Here is an 18,152-nt window from a genome sequence, read left to right as displayed (position 1 = left end):
TCTCTGTAAGCGGGTCAGTGCCATCATAGAGCAATGGGATTAATCTCTAAATGACAGGGTTGTATATACATTTGAGAAGAGAGAGCAGTGCCTTACCTAATGCCTGGTTTTCCAGGAAAATATCAGTGTCATTATTCTGTGTATTTGTTCAGTTAACCCACTCTCAGATTCATTTTGTGCTTAATGAGTCTATTTTATGGAGACATATCTTTCTATGCAGAAAGCATATTTACATATAGTATTCAAGTGTTAGCATAAGATATAATTGATACATAAGAAACCCTGGGTTCAAAAAGGCTTATTTAAATGCAATAAAATAAGATTACTTAAGTTGGCTAAAATGCAGGTTACTCAATAAGAAAGTTGGATCAATGTCCAATAGTAGGGGAAATTATTTTTATAAATCCAGATAATTGGTCAAAAAATCTTAGATCAGTGGTTTAAAAATACTAATTTTTTTAAGATGCCGGATTATGACTTACTTGTCCAACTTCCATCTTTTAATTTGATATACAGTAGACCTTGGAAAAGTAGGAAACAGAGACGCTTATTGTTTCCATAAACTAACATTTCAGTGTGAAACCCTACCTTTCGCAGGGTAGGAACAGGAAAGGGGGAGCTGCGCCCAGGCGCTCCGTGGCGGCCCCTGCGAATCCGTGAAAGTCCGGGCAGCGGTGGCAGCAGACCCTCTTGTCACCATCAAGCTGCTCTGGAATAACTCTGATAAGGGTTCAGAGTGACCATCCCCGACTCGTCCCCTGAGAAATACTGCGTGCTGTCCTTATCTAGGTGATGCAAGAGTGTCCATTGTCTGTTTCCCACACTAGAATGGACGCTTGATGAGGCCAAGGGATTTGGGCTATTTTGTTCACAACTGTGTCCCAGGCGCCTACAATAGTGCCTGGCAACCAGTAGGCACCTCATCCATTTATCAGATTCATCAATCAATCCCTAGTAGTCAATAGGGCAACAAAGGAGGAAAAGCCACACCTACTCTCTTTATAAATAACAAAATAACAGAAACAAGGATATAGTTTTATATAAAAATCAAAGAGACTCACTGCATTAAAACATGCTGATGTTTTTTTATGGTTGACAAAGCACTAGTGGTTTGTTCCAACTTTGGGAAAAAGAAAAAAGTCAGCAGGAAATGTTGCTATCTCCTGTTAGAGATGATTAACCATGTGCCTAGCAGAACAGAAAACCAAAAAGTTTGTTTCCTTGGTGAACAATAGTTACATTAAAGGCTCTAGAAAAAATATTTTGTGATAAAATGCCAGACCTCAGGCCAAGTACGATCCCTCCTCCCCGAGCCCTGGACACGGCCTGAGCTCTTCTGGCCGCGCGGCCCCCTCCACACGCTCGGTGAAAATCACACAGCGAGGCAAACTCGAGCTTCTTTACCAGGAATTTTATGTTGCCATATTTTTTTAGCAGCTAAACATTTTCTTAAAGCACCCACAAAACACTAGCCATTCTCAAGCATACATAGACTCTATACCTTTATCAAGAAAACAAAGTGTACTTTAGAGCCAAGAAGCAGCTCGCAGCTCTCAGCTCTAACACTGTGACCGCAAGCAAATCCTTGAACCTCTCTGAACTCCGTCCCCTCCCCTCTCAAATGGCAACAGTCAGGCCTGCCGAGTCAAGTGACGATAGTAGTGAGTTTATACCCAAGAAAGCGACTTTTAACCCATACAGCAAATTATAGTCGTACTCGAAACTAAAAAATAATGCAGGTCTTTCCTTAAGTGATCATTTAAAAGGTGTATGACTTTGTAGGCATTTTGTATTTGTCAAAATATTATTAATGGGGAGAACCAAAACAGCAAAAGGACTAAGGTACATTTTTAATGCCCCATATTTAGAAAAAATTTTATAAAATACTGTAGCATGATGGTTAAGATACTAGGTTATAAAGTCAAGTTGATGTGAATTTTATTCACAATTTAGCCATTTACCTTAGATAAATTCCTTCACTTTTTTTAGCCTTGGCTTTCGTCTCTGTTCAGTGGGGAGAATAATGCTTACCATGCAGGCTTCCTATAAAGAATAAATGAGTGAGATGAAGTGCTGAACACACCGGGTACAGTCTGGAACATAACAGATGTTCAATGGATGACCATCATATTTGTGGTTATTAATTATTCATAAATATTCAGTGTGTGACCAAACTTTTAAAGTATATTAATTGGCCTCTATTACTGTGTATAAAAATCTGGTAGAAATTTCTCCAGAAAAAAATGCTTCTTGACCAAACTTTTGACTTTTCTGAGCCAGATGATATTTAGATTAGGTGGTCTTTGAGATAAGAATCAATCCAATTAAAGTTTTTAAATACCATCATTCACTTACATAAACCTCCTGGGAGCTCAAAGGATCTTACACTAAATGCAGTGACTTCTCTTATTACAAAACACAAACATTCACAAGGCAAGAACACTGACAAGGGCATTTCAAAGGCAGAAGTTAAAAATTCTCTTTCTAGGAAATGTGCGTTGCAAGTGAATCTTCTATCCTCTCCAGCCTGAGTTGCTCAAATTCATAGGTAAAAATCTGCTGAATATGTTCTAGAAACAAAATGAAAGATTAGGGGAAAACCTAAGTCAATAAGAAGGGCTTTAGGGGTAGTAATACATATTATCACAAAACCTAAAAATGTTCATTTCAATTTCCAAGACTTACCATTTGTAGTTTAAGATATAAGTCATACATTAAATGCTACCAGTTCTTTTTCATAGCATTTCACTGAGTCATTCACAGTGTCCAGTGAATTGTCTGAACTGAATTTTAGTATTATAAAAAGTTTGCAAGCGTTGGTATACTACCTTGACATTATACTTTCTTTTTCTTATCAGAACCTTGGGATGACATGAATAAATAACTTGCAATTGAACTATAGGCCAATTTCAAAACTTAGGTTAAATTTTTAATGCAGGAGAATCATTCTTAATTAGAAGGCACTATTCTACAAGATCTATTCTTTTTAAAAAAGATAGTGCTATGACCCATTTCTGAATCATAATCCGTTAGGTTATATAAATTTTTCATAGTATCTTATCACACAAAGAATAAAATAACATTGCCTGAATAGCAAGTAACATGTGATGAAGGACCAGGAAGGTAAAAGTTAATATTTAAGCTTTCCACTTACTTGATCTAATATTAATAATGCAAAGTTTTCATGATTTTTAATAACACAACAGTTACAAAGGTACTGGTCAAAGTTTAACATTTTAATATAACATTGTAATTAAGACTTCTTGCTTTGAATATTTGAATTTTGTATTTTGCTTTTGATAATCAAAATACATAACTTAAATATGGAAGTATTTGAATATGATGCTTTTATAATTCAGGGCTATCAATACTAGTCAACAGTCATGGTCAAGGTAAAAAATAAAACAAGCATGGCCCTGACTAGTATGGCTCAGTGGGTTGGGCATCATCCCAGAAACCGAAAGTTCACTGGCTTGATTCCTGGTCAGGGCACCTATGGGTTGTGGGCCAGGTGCCCAGTTTGGGGCGTGAGAGGCAGCCAATAGATGTTTCTCTTGCACGTTGATGGTTTTCTCTCTCTCTTTCTCCCCCTTTTTTCCCCCCTCTCTAACAATAAATAAATAAAACCTTGGGGGGAAAAAACAAGTGTGCCATTCAGGAATTTTAATTGGATCAAATTAAGTGAAAACATTAAGAACTAAGTGAAAGCTGTTTACATACATGAATATATCTATATATACATGGGACTTTTCTTAGTTATCAAATATGTGGAGTTTGGCATATTTTAAAAACATTCTTAAGTATATTCTTAAATATTTATGTATTTTCTTAAATATTTCTAAAGGTGTATGGTAAGTATTAGGAGTAAGACAGGGCTAGTGTCTTAGACTTTCCATAGACCATACCAGCTATAACCAATAGCAACTGAGTTGACTGATGTCGTGTTATGGGAACCTAAGAGTTGCACACACCTTAGAGTGTGTGAAATGGAAATGATGTGCTTTTATCAGGCCTAGGGCAGGTCAGTGTTCTTCAGGAACTATTAATTGTGCTGTAGGATTAAAGCACTAATTTTTTTTTTTTTAAATTCTGAGATAGATCTTGGACTTTGCTTTGGTGTGGTGTGTGTTAAAACAGCTACCTCAGAGCAAGGGGTGAGCTCAGTGGTTCCATGATGATAGGCGAGGCCAGGTTCTACAAGTCACAACCCAGGAAATTATCAAGCTGCTGATACTGAGAGGTGGGGATGTGACAGAGGACTCTTTCTACCTGGAAGAAATCAGATGGCCTTTGCAAATGAAAAACAGATGGATAGACTTATTTCCTTTTGTTTTCTGTGATAAATAGTTCTGGAGGGGATGAAGAATTAGGGAGATTCCATTTCCTATTTATAAACATGCTTCTTAATTTTTTTATATTTGAAATTATCAAAGTGTAACATAGCATTACAGAAAATTTAGCAGAAACAGGAAAGGAAAATCACCCATAATCCTGTCACTCTAATGTACCTTAGCAATTTTTGTGTTCTCCCTTTCAGTATCAATGTGTACATTTATAATCTAATAATTTTTATTGACTTATATTATGAGCAATCATTCATGGTACTGCTTTACTTTTAGTACTTTTATTTTTACTGGGTAAGTAATAATTCATGGAAGACTTTCTTCCCATTGACTATTGTTGCTTTTGATTTTTTACAAGTGTTTATAAGTGTTTATTGGGGAGAAAAACTTTTCCTTTACTCTCTTAGGTTAAGGCCCTGGCGGCCTGTAAACTACAATAAATTAACAAAGGACCACGCTGGCTGGTGTGGCTCAGTGCCTTGAGAGCTCTCCTCCAAACCAAAAGGTCACAGGTCCGTTCCCAGTCAGAGCACATGTGTGAGGTGCAGGCCAAGACCCCAGTGGGGGGTGCACGAGGGGCAACCAATAGATAGATCTTTTGCACATCACTGTTTCCCTCTGTTTATCCCTTCCTTCCCCTCTCTCTAAAAATAAATAAATAAATAAATCAGTAATAAGAAAAAAACACAGGACAGATGAACAAGGGAAAAGGCACACACAATTTTCATTAATTTTTATGTGCCAAGAAGTTCACAGAAAAGAAGTGAGTTTTAACAAAGGAAAAGGGGTTCAGGGAATGACACATTGTGGGAGAGTGACTAGGAAATACAGAGAGACAACTAATGGAATATAATAAGGGTTAGGGTTAGTATAGTAAAGGTTTCTCTCAGTGCAGACTTATAGTTAAAATTAAGTGATCTGCCCTGAAAGGTGTTGATCAATTGGTTGGAGAATCATACTGTAAACTGAAAGGTTGCAGGTCAGATCCCCAGTCAGGGCACATGTCTACATTGTGGGTTCAACCCCGGTCGGGGTGCATATAACAGACAACCAACTGGTGTTTCTCACATCAATGTTTCTCTCCCTCAGTCTCTCCATCCCTTTCCCTCTCAAAAGTCAATAAGCAAGTCCTAGAGTGGGGAGAAAAAAATAAAATTAAATTGAGTGGTCTGTCTTCGTTGATAAAAGTACCAATAATAAATGGTTTGGGCAGAATGATCTGAAGCTCTTTCTTCATTCAGTTGCCTTTTTTAAGAAAAAAATTTTGTTATTTTACCAAATTCAGTGAAACTTTTTGACATTAAGAATAAGAAAACCAAATTAACTAATAGGTTTTATTCTATAGGAAAGAGAAGGTGAGAGTCCTGATGGCTAAAATAATCATAATCATAACATTTTTCTCCTGTTTGTGGCTAATGGAAGAAAGTCTCTCTATTTCAATATCCTAGTTGCAGGAAGAGCCTCTCACTAATGACGGGAAGTAACTGGGTAGCCTGACTGCTTCCAGAACCCTCAGACTCACTCCTTGAACTTTGACTGAATTTTGCAGAAGGCATATGATGACACATTCAAGTCAAGGAATTCTAGGCTAGAATTCACCATCAGCTGGTTTACCTTTGGGTAGAATCTTAAACAGTGCACTTGAAAACTTTGAAGCAGCTTTGATTTATTATAAATTAATGACATAGGATGTTCATTAATTATTAAGCGTTGTTGAAATTGGCTGAATATTGTACACAGGTTTTACAGCCAATAGCTGTCATCAGAATGTTTTGAAATTATACCCATGAGAGAAATAGAAAGGTTTTTACCCCCATGCATTTGCAGTTGATGGTTAGTTTTGTAGTGAGCTGCAAAAACCAGAATATTGATTTATTCTACTTAGCCTCTTCTCTTCCGAGAAAATTTAGCTACTTTGAAAAAGAAATGTGATATATCCGAAGAAAGCCCCTCTTAAAAATAAGAGTTTAATACTTAAGATACTGCTTTTATACTGGTTTTTTACTGATTAAGTATTAAATTCTTAATATTGTAGTAATACGGGTAAAGTGTTCCATGGCGGGTATTACCTTCCATTAAAAAATCTGCATTTATGATGTGGCAGAGGTGAAATGGTTATTTAAAAACAAATTAAATGAAGAAATCTCCTTCGAAATAAATATTGGATTCTAAGTTGTTTTAGTTACGCTGTTTTTCTTCCTAGAGGTGTGTCCGGAACTGTGTTGGTGAGAAGGACCAAAGGCTTAACAGACGCCCCATTGAATTTTAAATAGCATTTATTCAGGTTCCTTCGTTCTGTTTCTCCACAGCACTGCGTTCCTTGCTCGCAGAGCCCTTGTCCCAGCCTATAACGTCCCCTTCATCAGTGCGATCATTTGGTGGGCGCTCGTGCCCTGCGGCCTGCGAGTTCCGAGCGCGCCGGCGCAGGCCTGCCCCAGCCACCGCCGTCCCCCCAGGGAGGGGCGCGTTGGTGGAGCCCTCGGTACACTGGTGGTTAGGAGGAAGGATGGATGGAAGAGGAGTCTTCTAGTTCTAACATTCCATGCAGCTGCTTTAAAGCAATGAAATATTAATAGTTGTGTTTTTCTTTCCCAGCAGCGGACTGAAGGGATCATTTTGTTACTGCTTTTCTTTCTATATCATGTATCTGTCCGGCATTGCTATCACTCCATTTTGTAGGATGGGAATACTTCATGAGAATTCATTGTCCTTTAACAATCACAGCCTTTTAAAAGGCTTGACTCTCATCCTACAAAAGTTTAAATAATAGTGTTGCCAAACAGACCTCAGTGCAGCTGAGCTCATGTATATTTTCCAGTGCAGGGGAGGAAAAGTTCCCCTTCTAGGTTTTTTAAAGCTGGTCTAATAATTAAATTGACACAAGGCAGATTACCAGAAGAAAAAAAGACAAATTTTATTCTGTATGTCCAGAGGTCTTGTAGATATCGAACCTAAGAAATGACTAGAACAGACAATTTATATCTTTTAGACAAAGAAACAAATTTATAAAGAACCGACAAGACAAAGAAACTTAGGCTTGGGTACAAAATAGTGAGGAAACTAAAAGTTTGTTTACACAGCCTTCTCAGCCCTGAATTTCCTATCTCTAGTGATAAGGATGCCTCTCTGCTTCCTGGAGCGGGGAGGGTACCTTTGCATAGGAGGTTTATTTCATGCTTTCAGACCGGCAAAAGAGGGTCAGGGTATCCTTGCACTAGTTGTTTCTTGAGTGACTTTAACTCAAAATAATCAATACAGCAACGTGGGACATTTTGGGGTGGCCTGCCTTGAACCTTATCACTGCACAGACCCCAGAGCACTGGGTTATATAAATCCCATAATCTGCTTATCCTTTCAGAAGTCTTGACACAGCTTCTTAATTCTAATTGCTTGGACTTCCTTGCTTTTCTTTTTTCTTTTATATTGTATTTTAGCACAGTGACATTTGAAGGTTATTGTTTTAAAAAAGGTTTTTGAGTGATAACTTTCAGGGTAAATTGATTTTAAAGAACAATGTTTTTTCAATTGTCTCAAAGCACCCATTACATAAGTATTTTTTAAAAATATGTATACTTATTCAGCCGATCTTTGAGGCTTTATTTTGCCCTAAGTGTTACAGTTTAAAGACATAAAGTATGTCTTAGTAGAAGTAATATTAAAACACATCTCCATATCCTGTTTATGCTATATTGAAAAAAGGAAAGAGAAGTTCTGGAAAAATAAACAGAAATATTTAGTTTTAATTTTTCTTTTATGTTTGTGGGATGCACATGTGAGAGAAAGTGGAAAGTACGTGTTTTAGTTTAAAATAACCTGACGATGGTATAAGTACTTACTGTTTTATTTTTTTCTGTAGTCATGGCTATTATTCAGTGTAGAAATACGTATGAAAATACTAAAAACGGGTTGAGCATCCAACACATGCAATACAAATTCATTTTCTATACAGTGTGTGTCTAATATGCTAAAGTCAGGGACCGACCTTTAAAGGAGGTTTAACAGAAGACAATATGGGTCATTACACAGCTGTTAGTTTGACTTACTACAGGATTGGGTTTTAGAATACGTATCCACAAGGATTAGTCAAGTGTATATTCTCCATAAATATAGTTCCTTGACACTGAGCGTGTGCTAGCGATTGAATAACAGTGAGTACAAGATCTTGTATTCTCTGGCGAATCTCTGGCATGCATTTTATGCTGTCAGTTAATAGTGGAATCACATGATTTAACTAACAGTTGGCGTTAGGGGAGATTTGATGCGATCACATGGAAACTAAGAGACCTGACGAAGATGTTTGCGAATCAACTAGTCAGCACATCTTCCCTCTAGAGAGTGCCAGAGGGCAAGGCCAAACTTTTTCAAGAATAATTTTAAAATAGGTCATTTGCTGAATTTTTATTCATTAATATCCCCAAATTGAAGCTCTAAGTAGCATGGTTATCTTAGCCTAGGAAAATTTTGAGAAATCTTTAAAAAGAACCATGGAATGCCAAACACCTTGAGCATTAACCTCTCTTTGTGACAATAATTAGATAGTAGGGCCATTGTTTAAGTCTATTTTTAGATCATATGGTAGGGTCATGCCTGTATAAAAGGAAATATGTTTCTGTTCTATGTTGGGCCTGTTTACAGCTTATCCAAAAATAGTATCAAATTGTTAAAGAACATGTTAAGTAAAGCATCGCTTTTCTATATCACTGAAACTTATTAAGTGATGCGTAAGGAGGTGGTTCCCACTAACACTGACTCTGCCATGTAAATTTTGAGTAAGTATCAGTGCCCTGGGATGAGTTTCTATAATTGAACTTATAACAAATGCCTGTCCAGAAAGTCAAAGGATAGATGAGTCCAAAAAAAATGATTCAAAATTTGTTATATTGTTTCTGGTAGTTTTCACTGCAAAGCAATAAGCAGTCAACAGTAACGTAACGTACAGTGGATCTCAGCTTTGGTGTACATCTGATTCAACCACGATGCTTGTTAAAGGTGAAGACTCCCGGGCCCCATCCCTACATGTGCAAATTCCATAGGCCTGAGGTGGGACGTACAAATCTGCGTTTTTAACCAATACCCGGGTGTTTCTGATGAAGGAGGCTTATGGGCCATACTCTAAGTGTTGGAGTCAAAAAGCATTGGTCAGCCATCAGACATTTTTCACTTCATGAATACTAGAAGAAATTTTAAAAACTATGTACCCCTTTATAGACTTAGAAATTAAAATAAAATTTTTTTTAGTTTAAAATCGTTTAAGTCATTTTTTTTAATACCAGATGTTATTGATATTTTAAAATTTCTTTTCCCTTTTATTGAATTTATTTGGGTGACACTGGTTAACAAAATTATACAGGTTTAGGTGCACAACCCTACAACAGTTCCTCTGTACATTCTATTGTGTGTTCACTAATCCGAGCTGGGTCGCTGTAGTTTGTCATTTTGAAGGATATGATTTTAGAAAATTGCATAGTGTTTATATGCTTTAAATATATTTTTCTCAAAACTTTGATGCTACAGATTTAACTCATTCATTTTATTTCCCCCCAAAAAACTGATTGATTTAGCAATCAGCCATATCATACTTGTGACTCTGTGACAGAAAAAGACTGATTTTATTTTTAATGCAAATAAGTATATTAATCTGTGTTCTATGGAAAGGACATATTAATATATGTAGGTGGGCAAAGCAACCTTTTTATTTGTGTGAGGGTAGAAAAAATTTTCCTATACCCTCTAGTATATTAACTGGGCCTGCAAATTAAAATTTCAAAAGACAGATTAATAGGAGAAAAGGGGTATGTTTCTTTATTAATGTTAATATTTTTACCTGCATGGGTGCCTCACAGAAAAGAAGTGAAAACTTAAAAAGATTATTAAACCCAGGGTCTTATATACCATTTTAACAAAGGTTGATAAAATGTGGAGAAGTGAGCAGACACAGGAAAGGTAGATAACTTGTGGGAAGAGAAATATATGATAGAAACTAATAATGATGGAAAAGGGTTATTTCATAAGGTTTTGTAATGCAGGCTCGAAGTTGTCTCTGGTCATAAGAGTCATTCTTCTCTTCCTGGTAAGGGAAAGGAGAACATTGCTGCAAATGGAAATTTGTCACTGTCGCAAAGGGAAATTTGTGCCCTGCTCATTTGCCTTCAGCTCAAAATAGTATGTCAAAAGTGGCACATGTTGGGGCGACATATCCTGATCCCCTTCAGATACGTAAAACAAGGTTCTGCTTTCAATAGAATCCTCCTCAGGAGCTGCATACTTTCTCACACTCGGGCGGCACTTCAGAGATTATACACCCTCAACCTGAACTACATAGCACTCAGGATGTGAGAGAGAGAAGCGGAATATGAAAAGCAAGGTAGAAAGGGGTTTAGCAAGGAATCTGGAAATTTGATATCCTTTCAACCTTCCAGGTACAGGTACTTCCTTAACAAGGGTTCTTTAACCAGAGTTTGTGAATTAGGATGAGGAAAAAATTGCATCTTTATTTCCAGTAACCTCTCCTGGAAAGCAAACATGTCCTTTAATTATGAATGGGAGCAACAAATCTAGGGTAGTATTGGCATCAGTAGAAGTCAAATATTTTCATATTACATTACAGTTGCTTCAGATCTCTCAAAAGGTCATTTAAACTGATGGCTGTTTTGAAATCATAGCAGTTATTAAGCATGGCCCTAGATTTTGTTATTTAATAGGTTAATAAAAAGCACATATATTTTTATAGTATAACATGTTAACATCGTGATAGCGTTGTAAATATAATTTAAATATGGTCATATTTTTTGTAATGCTGTGTGTTTTAATTTATGCATTTAAAAATAGAAAAGTACTATCCTGACAAAGGATCCAGCCTGACCTTTGCGTAAGGAGTCCAAAGCAGAAAGGTTAAAATCTTTTTAGTGAAAGACTACAGTATACCCTTCGAAGCATGCTAACTCTAATTTGAAGGCTGCTGGGCTAGGGGAAGGCTGAAGCCCACCAATTCCTCTTAAACTATTACTCCAGGACATCCAGACTTGCCTTTTTTGCTAAGAAATGAAAGATGTGAAAAATCACTTCAGCCTGTGGTAGACAAATCCTATTTTAAATACTGTATTCCACTGGTTCTAAACCAGGAATGTTTATCAAACTCCTCTAGGGAGCTATTTTAAAATACACAGCTAAGCTTCATGCCTCCAGATTGCAGTTCAGCAGGTCAGGGTGGGACCCAGCCATCTCTGTGCTGAAGACCCCCAAGTAATTTTCATACAGACCCTCGTATGAGAGCTACGGCTTTGAACAGGGGTGCTTTGAAAGCTTGTTCTACAAGATCTGTTCAAGTATCACATTTTTAAAGATTTATTTGGATTGGAAAAAGTACATCGCAAGAAATGAGGAAGATTCACTTTATCGTTTAGATTTGTAGTTTGAAGCTTGTAACTACTTAAAATATCTTTTGCTGTGGCAGGAGATGAAAAGGGGAGTTTCTTGGCCATTAGTCCCTGGGGACACTGAAGTTTTCTGAAGCTGCATGTACAATTTTTCAGGGTAAAGAGCCAAGCACTTTTCTGAGAATTGCAAAGGTACTCTAAAAAGGAGGTGTGGAGTGGCTGGGGGCGGGGGCGGAGGGGTGGTGTTGGGTAGTGGTAGAAATAGCTTCGCATTCCCGTATACTTAGACAGTCAAGTTTGTGAAACGACCAAGAAGATAAAATTATTACACCTACTAAGGAAGCAATTTTAAGAACACCAGTAATTCTGTGGGGGCAGCATTGAACTGTAGTTCTAATTCTTTAATTTTATCAGTATTATCTGTTTTATATTGTGAATTCCTGGAGTCAACATATATCTGTTTTTTGCAAGAAGCACAGCATCATAGGTAGGTAGGGTGGCAAATAAATGTTTCTGATGCTATACGTTAGGAAAAAAATGTAAGTGAAATATTAAAATATATTAAGAACTTGTGCTTTAAAATCCAAATGCAAAATGATTATTAAGATAACACTTTAATTTTTAAGAATAAGTAATTTTATCTTTTTTTAAGTTTTCTTTTTAGAGAGAGGGTAAGAGAGGGAGAATGACGGGGAGAGAAACAGTGAAACATCCATCAGTCAGTTGCTTCTCACATTGCGTCCAACCAGGGAGCTGGCGCACAACTCTGGCATGTTCCCTGATCGGGAATCGAACCAGCAATCTTTCAGTTTGCAGGAGGATGCTCAACCCACTGAGTCACACCATTCGGCAATAATTTTATCTTACTACTGTGCTTTCCTCTTACCTTTGACAGTTTTGTGTCCTTGGATGTGTAATATCTTTCATTCTTTACCATAAAAGCTAAACTTTTCTTGTTCTAAAACTGTGCAGCAGTTTTTATGTAGTATATGAACTGTGTAGTTTCCTCCTTGTAACAAATAAGAAGAAATTTTTATCTTTTAACAAAGTATTTTTAAGAACATAAAGAAAACCTATAGTCTTTTGTTTATATAAAAAAAGAAAAAAAAAACCTGACAAGTTTCCTCGTTGGCACGCCTGAAGGTTGATGCATATCTCTGCCCTTTCCCCTAAAACAGATAAATTCCTTTCTGGTTTTGTTATCATGCCTTCTCCTTGGCCAGAAATGCCACATGCAACCCCTGCCCTCCTCCGTGACTACTCGCTCTTTAGAGTCAGTTTAGTTGTCCCCTACTCCAGGAAGCCTCCCTTAAATTTCTCCATACTTCCACAAGATCTTGTGCATACCTCCATTACAGTACTTCCACATTTTATTTTAATTATCTACTCCCTTGGGTGACTTTAACCTCAGTACCTTTATCTTTGTAGTGGGATGCCTGGAATGGTGCCTGCTCATTAAACACTTTGCTGAGTAATTGCACAGAGTATAACCACCCAGTTACACCTCTCTCCCATTACTCACTGTACTTGTTCGTGGTCACTCACTGACCAGGCAGCAAAGGGATCGAGCTTTGGCCTTCCAGCTCCTGATCCCGCCAACCAAGAGAGCCTGCCCAGCCAGCCCAGCAGCTCATCACAGCAGCCTAAGTCCAGACTGAATCTGACAGTATGGGACTGGCCATCAGTTCAAGGTTACCCTTCGTGGCAGGAGCAACACCAGGTGTGAAGCTGACTGCTAAGCCAGCTCCTCCTATTTATACCTGTAAATCAGCTCCTGACACTCAAACTTGCCATTGTATTACTTGTCATGCCAAGATTTCCTTTTTTCCAAGCCTACACTGTTTTAAGAAAAAAAGTTACTTATGACTACTCAGCTGTTAATGTAATCCTAGCTTAATTCTGAGCTAGAAAATACCAGCTTCTATGACGGCCCAGTAAATTTAGAGGGAAGTGAAATACAAAGTCTATAAGCAGTTGTATTTTATTTTGAAAAGAGATAAACAAAGGAGGGTGGCCCTGGCCAGGTGGCTCCGTTGGTTGGAGCATCATCCTGTCACCAAAGAGTTGTGGCTTCAAGCTCCGGTGGGGGTGTGTAGGAAACGCAAACAGTCAGTGTTTCTCCCCACCCCACCCACCGACCCTACCCCTTTCAAGTCAGTAAAAACTATCCTTGGGCAAGAATGTTTTTTAAAAGGAGCGGTGGTCTTGGACTCATGTTACTTTTATTTCTAGAAAATAAGAACACAGGCCTGAGGCTTCTGGGTACATCCTGAGGATTCTATGTATCCTAACATTAAGTCCTCACTAAACATCATCAGTAGTTCTGTGACCTAAAGCAAAACAACATATAAGGAAACTCATTTTATGATAGGCTTATTCATATAAACAAGTCTTTAGTTCCTAGCGCATCTTATCAGTGTTACAATGAAAGGACGTTATTTGAGGACCTGCTGTACAGCTTTAGGCATTAACTTACCAACGGTGCACTTGAACATAAAATTAATACTTGGCTTTGATGAAATACAAATTAGGACAATTTAAGACTGAGCTGCATATATCAGCTGCACTCTATAGCCTGAATTTTGGCAGAGAAAGTGCTTGAAACATTTATCTTGTATCTACTATCAGATTACTATGAGAATTGCTTATTGTTCTCTGCAATTTATACCTTTTAATTAAGCTGGGGAGGGGGAGATGTAAGAAAGAGAGAAAGACACAGTTTCCATCCCAAGTGAATTTTCTCTAATTTCACTGAAGGTCCTGCTTCTATTTCTGTACTCTCGGAGACCTCTCAATTTCTCTTTAAAACTAACTGTGACTCTATTATGAATTTACTAGTATTATGAAATAGTGTGAGACAGTAAAACTGCTGTGACTGTACATGTATTTGGACATGCATGGTTGAACTTTCACAAGCAGATACAGAAATTCTCCTTAGGGTCAGGACAGGCCATCCGGGGCCCGAGATCTCTAGTTGATTTTTCTCATCAGATTAAAAAAACAAAAGAAAAAAGCAACTGGTCCCCCCTGGGCCCCTGGACCAGGTCTCAGCTGATTCTCCAAGTAGTCAAGCAGGTGAGTATGTATAACCCTCTTCTCTAAGATCAGCATGGTAAATGGAAACCACACAAATTCTGGAAACAAACCAAACTAGATTAATATCTCGTTTTGACCACTTCTTATTCTCTGCCTCTGTGTATGCAGTGAACAAGGGGACGCTATTTGCCTACCTTGCTAGGTGACTATAGGAATTAGATGTGATATATGCAAAGCCTTCTAGCACATATTTATATATATATAATATATATATTATATATATATAATATATATTATATATATATATAAAATACATAAAACAGTGCTTGTTTTATATATTAGGTGGGGCTTGATTAATGGCTCTCACAGTAAATGCTCGTGTTTCCTCTACAGTGGTTCTACTGCCTTATTTCCTTCTTAAAGTTTGGATTTTATAATGAACAGTCTGTGTCTCTCCCATTTTGCAGTGTCAGTTATGAGTGTTTTTAGTGGCTTTTTTTGTCATAGAATTATGTCTTTTCCGTCCTTATAAGTTAATCTCATACCAGATAAGAGAGAGGAGACTCAAAGCCTGCTGAGCAAGAATTGAGTGAGTAGAAGTAGCACATGCTAAATTAGACTTATCTAATTAGAATCTGAAGCATGGTTTTAAATAATCTAAAAGGTTCACAATAATCTAAAACCAGAATATAAAGACTTATAATCAACATTTTGAGCATTTCATAGTATTAGGATAGCTTTTCTAGATTTTACATTCAGCCTAAACTTTTTGTTAAAGTTGAGTTTTATAAAAGGGCTTAGTTTTGGGGGGGGGGGGAGCGTTTTACTAGTCAAATGAAAACTGACTAAATTTTAAAGCTGGTTTTGAAAAATTACCAGACTGATGGAAACCAAAATCTGTTGTCAGCAGATGTTTTTTTGTAGCCCCCTCTGAAGTGACTGAATTCTGTATGTATCCCTAAAAATGGAGATGAAATTGTCATCCTTATATGCAGTCTTAGCTAACTGACCTCAGACTGATGTTAGATTGACACTGGTATTTTTACAACCCCAGCATAGGTCGATTCCTGTAAGTACCAGTGAGTTTTAGGGATGTGTGCTTACAGAGATGGTGCTGGCTAGACTCCCAGGGAGGAATTATGCAACATGGTGATAAATCAGCTAACCGAATTCTTAGAAACAAATCCGTTTGACTTCTGGGCATCTCTGTGAAGCGGACCAAGAGCTGTGGGATGAAGGTAGGCGGTAACTCCCCCCCTCTGTCTGCGCTGGGTGAATGCTGAGATGCTCAGCTATTTATAAATTGGCTGGTTGAAAGCTGGAGCACATATTCACATACATGCAGTCCTCTTGAGTGTGGGCTCCAGACCTTACTCAGTTCAGTTACCAAGGAGTCTGAGGGGCCTAATTTCGCTTTCATCATGGAAGACTCTTGTTAGGAAGAAGCAGCGCCTCCAACATAGACCAGACGACCTGGCAGTCAGTCAGTGGAGGGAGGCAGTAAAGGGGCGAAGAGGCAGTTCTTTGCTGAAGCTGAAGAAAATAGAGTACACTTTCTGTATCATTCCTGCTGTAAGCAATAATGTTTCTGACAAAAGGGTATGTCACTGCAGAATATTTTTCTAAAGTAAAATTTCAGGGACCCAGGAGGCCTCAGATGTTCCCCTGTTTAAATTGCTTAACCCACCCAGCGCTGTAGCCCAGCATAGTACAAGCACAGGTGGAGGATTTAAAAATCAGCCTTGATAACGAACATGAAACATAATGATGCCATTTGCATTTATTTCTACCTCTCTATAGTGGAGTTATACCTGCATGTCATAACGCTCATATAGCTGAGGCTGATGTATTATAAAGTGTAGATGTTAATACAACAAAATTTGTATATAACTGGCTATTCCATGCAAAAACCTAATCATTTTTATGTGTTCCATGTTAATTTTATCATTCTGAGGGTTAGTGTCCATGTACTACTTTAATGTGATTTTTTTTATAACTAATCATTTGGTATGAGTTATAGAAAGAGAAGACAGATGTTTCCTTGTATAAACACAATTCTCACTAACGAGATGAGCATCAGCCATCCTTTCATCTTCCCCATTTCTGCTTTGAGATGGAGTAAATGCTTGTCCACAGTGGTTTTTGATGATGAAAAAGGTCACCTTTCACACATATGAAAAATGGAGCTTTGTCACACATCAGAAGTCACCATACGTTTGCTATTGAATACTTGTTTACAAAGTTAACTTCAGCCTGCTTACCAGAAAATCTTGCCTAAAGAAAATTAAATAGCATATCCAGAGGTACTAAATTGAGGAATATGTGAATGACTGTTTCTAAAACAAGATATTTTAAAAATCTAAATGGCTAATTACACTAATTTGTTAAATGAACTTCCATTCTCAACTATCTCTAAAATTTGATCACCTATAACCCTTAACGTACCTTACACATACTTGCCAGACTCTTGTGGTGTTTTAAAGAAATGGCAATTCTCAGTGATACATGGGTTGTGTTCCAGGAGATCATTTATAAATTGGCTGTTTGAAAGATGAAACACATATTCACATCTTAAAAATATTATGTATCATGAAAATATTACATAAGCAACTGATAACTCACAAAAGCATATTTAACCTATTATGCAGGATTGTTACTGTAGAATCTCTGAAATAAAATGTTCAGAATTATTCATTCAGCACTTAAGAAAAAAAAAAGCCCTCACCTGAGAATATGTTTATTGGTTTTAGAGAGAGAAGATGGGGGAGAGAGAGAGAAATGTCAATGTGAGAGAGAAACGTCAATTGGTTGTCTCCCAAACATGCCCCAATGAGGGACTGAACCTGCAACCTACATGTTTGCCCTGACAGGGAATCAAACCCACAACTTTTTTTGGTGTACAAGATGATGCTCCAACCAACTGAACCACCTGGCCAGGGCTCGTTAAACTTTTTCAACATTTATCCTAATGATGCAACACTGTACTCTCAAATTGCTTATATCCTGTTTTGAAAGCTGATTCTCTCTCCCCCACATCCTTCTCCCTACCCCGTCCTCACCAAATCATCATTTTTCTCCTTCTTCTGTCTACACGGAGATCAAGCTCAGCCTCACAACCTCTCCCTTCCTCACTATTTATAGAAAGCACATACTCTTTCTCAGAAAATTTTCTTAGATTCCTTACTGCTATAAAACAAAGGAGGTATAATAACAACAAACAACAATAACAAGCTGGAAGAAGTGAGGGCTTGGGCTTCATTTGTAAACTAAAAAGAAACCATACTGCTATGTCACTCGGAGACTTCTCTGGTAGATCTAGGAGGGCAGCAGGTTTGGGCCCCTCAAAGACTGCAGTGAGACTCACTCACATTTCATTAGAAACCTCAGACAGTTCTGT

At 37.6% G+C, this 18,152-nt stretch overlaps 1 protein-coding gene across 3 annotated transcripts in view; it reads left to right on the top strand.

Annotated features, from left to right (window-relative positions):
• Nucleotides 1-18,152, top strand: part of MAP7 (microtubule associated protein 7) — a 159,643-nt gene that overhangs the window by 68,811 nt on the left and 72,680 nt on the right. The gene's annotated exons all lie outside the window — the stretch shown is intronic.

Source organism: Pteronotus mesoamericanus, unplaced genomic scaffold (genome assembly GCF_021234165.1).
Source record: "Pteronotus mesoamericanus isolate MK-2021 breed Mesoamerican mustached bat unplaced genomic scaffold, CSHL_Meso_final contig_20, whole genome shotgun sequence".
NCBI classification, from domain to species: Eukaryota; Metazoa; Chordata; class Mammalia; order Chiroptera; family Mormoopidae; genus Pteronotus; species Pteronotus mesoamericanus.
This window is presented reverse-complemented; position numbering and strand designations above follow the sequence as displayed.